This window comes from Schistocerca piceifrons, chromosome 3 (genome assembly GCF_021461385.2).
Source record: "Schistocerca piceifrons isolate TAMUIC-IGC-003096 chromosome 3, iqSchPice1.1, whole genome shotgun sequence".
Classification (NCBI taxonomy): Eukaryota; Metazoa; Arthropoda; class Insecta; order Orthoptera; family Acrididae; genus Schistocerca; species Schistocerca piceifrons.
In genome coordinates, this window is record NC_060140.1 from 294980680 (window position 1) to 294984295 (window position 3616).

At 43.2% G+C, this 3616-nt stretch overlaps 1 non-coding gene across 1 annotated transcript; it reads right to left on the reverse strand.

Moving 5' to 3' along the window:
* Positions 1-2073: 2073 nt before the first annotated feature.
* On the reverse strand, positions 2074-2148 carry Trnat-cgu. Its single transcript has one exon. It is a non-coding gene; the product is annotated as a tRNA-Thr (tRNA).
* Positions 2149-3616: the final 1468 nt, after the last annotated feature.

Here is a 3616-nt window from a genome sequence, read left to right on the forward strand (position 1 = left end):
TTCCTTGTGCGATTGCGCGGGATTTAACGTGCAGATCTACTGCAACAGCAGCAATAACATTAACTTCCCCCTCTTCTTTCGCCGCTTGTTCCTTCCGTTTCGTTGTCTAAGTGTTACACCACCACTTTCACGTAATTGGCTGAAGAGGTTGACAATAATTGCCGAGATAGTTGATGCCTATTGCGACATCTTACCGCATATCTCGTACAAGAACGAACTGCATTCTTCGTACACTCTCCACACACCATGAGCATGTCGGTTTTTTCTGCATCGGTAAATCCCATCGGCCATTCACGACCTACTGCTTCGACTGTCACACGCTGACTAACAAGTAGCAGTGCACTCAAGGAACTCACATACACACTGTAAGCAAACATAACAACATCGTACCTAGCAACTACGCATGTTGAAAGGCACAAAAAGGGTTGGTGTGGAAACTTTTCAGAATACGATACCTCGCACTAGAATCCTGCAACAAACACCACTGAGTTCTAACTTTTCCTAATTTTAGTTTGTTTGTGTCAATAATCGTTGTTCAATTTAAAAAAGTGTATTTTTCCCAAAAAATACACTTTCTAAATATTATTACACTCTGTTGAGTGGCTAACAATACACGCCCCTGACTACCAATCCGTTCTGTGAAAACTGTGCACATCAGTAGCACTTCCCATTTTCGAAATCTTTTTGTTGTAAGTTTTATGTGATGCACACTGTATATTACATACTCTGGCGAAGATCACTTGGACCAGTGCTTCAATAATGATAACAAAACCGGCGGCTGTATTTGAATTAAACGTCGTTTATTCTTTTTAACACATCCTACCAGTTTCGACACCAAATGGTTTCATCTTCAGGGCAAATACGTAAACTGCCATCCACAATCGTTTTCATGTGCTGCTGGTCAAAATTAACTGGATTCTGTACCTTCCGTGGCAATAAAAGGCCCAGCGTGTTCAGACGACACTTTGGTTTCCTCACAATATTATGCTGTCCAAAACTGAGAACAATTATTTTCAATCTGACTCTGCTCACGAAGTCTACACATGTACGTTACACAATAAAGTTGAAATAATGTAAACCACTGCCGAATGTAGTGAGAAAAAGAACATAATCAACGACTCCTTGTACTTAGAGAAACATTTTGTTTGTAAAGTCTATAAATTCAGTCTGTTGTGTGTAAACATTTCTCTCAGCAGAATCAACATTTATTGAAATATAAAGCACTTTTTAAATTTCTACAGCGCAATTTTTACTTTATGCTGGGCGTGGACAAGAGGCCAGTTGACCATACCAAATGTCACTGGTATAAGTTAACCATACCAAATATCACTCATACATTATTACACCGTAAATACAGATAGAAGCTGTGTTTAATGAGAAATACAATGAATTTTTTTAACGCCGTTCAGTCTAGCAAGTTGCGTATTTCGTTTTTGGTCGGTCAAAACGCGTCAGATCGCTAATGGCCATTTATTACGCCCGTAGAAGCATTTTTTTTAAACGGAATGTCGCTTTTGATATTTCTCTATAACGCCCTCAAATGGTTTGCTTTAATCACGCTACGAGTTAATGACTTCCTTTGTAGGCCTCTTCACAGTTTAGCGGGCGTTTAATTTCTGACAGCATTTCAGCTCATCTGCGACACCAGCGTTTAAGGCTTTTTGCGTGCTGTGAAAGCTATTATAATTGTACAGGAATGATGAGATCGCTGAAGCCAAACCAGTGTTAAAGACTGAGAGATAGATCGCGATAAGACTTATATTTTAATCAGAAAGTGTAATAAACGCAGCCTTCAGATACTCGTATTTCATTACAATATGACTTTTGTCTCCTTTGTTTTTAATCGACAGATTAATCTAATTTTCTTATTGTTTCCACAGCACTTGAGCGAGATGACGTCTTGGAGAAGTGCGTGGTTGTTACGAAACGTTTGTGTTTTGACAAAGAAGAATCGAAGAAAATGAAAGGAACTAAGAATAACGTTGAGAAAGTGACTATAGAAATTACAATCAAATGAACACCCTTAGCTGCTTACAGGCGTTGAAATACGTCAACGGGGACAGTGAAAATGTGTGCCCTGACCGGGACTTGAACCCGGGATCTCCTGCTTACGTGGCAGACGCTCTATCCATCTGAGCCACCGAGGGCACAGAGGATAGTGCGACTGCAGGGATTTATCTCTGGCACGCCTCCCGCGAAACCCACATTCTCAACGTATTGTCCTGCACTACATTCGTAGTGCCCCCGCCCATTATACTCATTACTCACGGTGCGTTGCCGATTCCCGTAAGAGTTCGGGCACTGTTTGTGCATGTCCGAAAGAACAGATACCATCTTAGTATATATATAGGTAACGCTCACCGGCCACTAGACTATCTTCTTCTTCTGTGCGAATGCACAAACGTGCCCGAACTCTTACGGGAATCGGCAACGCGCGGCGAGTAATGAGTATAATGGGCGGGGGCACTACGAATGTAGTGCGGGACAATACATCGAGAATGTGGGTTTCGCGGGAGGCGTGCCAGAGATAAATCCCTGCAGTCGCGCTATTCTCTGTGTCCTCGGCGGCTCAGATGGATAGAGCGTCTGCCATGTAAGCGGGTTCGAGTCCCGGTCAGGGCACACGTTTTCATCTGTCCCCGTTGACGTATGTCAACGCCTGTAAGCAGCTAAGGGTGTTTCTTTAATTGTAATTTCATTCTAACGAGCTGCTTGGTCATGGACATTGTCTAAAGAACAGATACCATCTTAGTAAATGACTATAGAAGATGGGATGAACATTCATTGAAGTTACGTTGAGAGAGGACAAGTTACTCTCTCACCTATTTTTATAACGATTTTGTTACAACGTTACGCAACTTATGGGAGACCCCAGAAAGTTAACAGCCTGAGCAGGCGTTGATGGTGCTAAAAGCATGAGATATTTTTATGCTTCTTAGTTCGTAGAAACAGCATGTTGGAAGTTGAAAGCAAGTGGCGGCGAGCCCATCCCTCAGTAAATCTTGCCGGGCAGGCCCACGGCCGCATAGAGGCCAACAGAGCACCCTCTAGTAGAGACGGGTTTCCAGCAGGACAATGTCCACTTTACGTGCATCGGCGCCAGCCGAAAGCTGGGCTTGGGGCGACGGACTGAAGGGACGCCTCTACACATTGGGACTGTAAACCGAGCATTGTGGACTGCTCCACGTCTAATAAAAATTTACAAGTTTTCATGTTCGCCGAAACTGCAAAGGGGTCTGTGACCCACTTCCATCGGCCGCCTTGGTTGTAGAGGAAACGCTGGCGTCTCGGGAAACGTTTAAACATAGAATCTTTATCACACCTCATAGCTAGGACTAACTTGCTCGGAGGCACAAGCAATTAAGATAAAGATTTGTAAGATTGTATCTGTTCGCTTGTTGCTGTGGGAAGAGACACGACTTCACAGAAAAACACCTTCTCCCCCCGCGAAAACTTAAAAAAAGTCAGTAATTGTAGGTTTCTTTTTTTTCAGAGACGCAGGTCTCTTAACTCTTGCACTGGTTGGTCCTGAATTTCTCCTGGCGCGTAGAAGGGGAAATTTAGCACCTCTAAAGTTCAGTGGTTGGCTCAAGACAGAATGGAAGGTGTTGTCGTT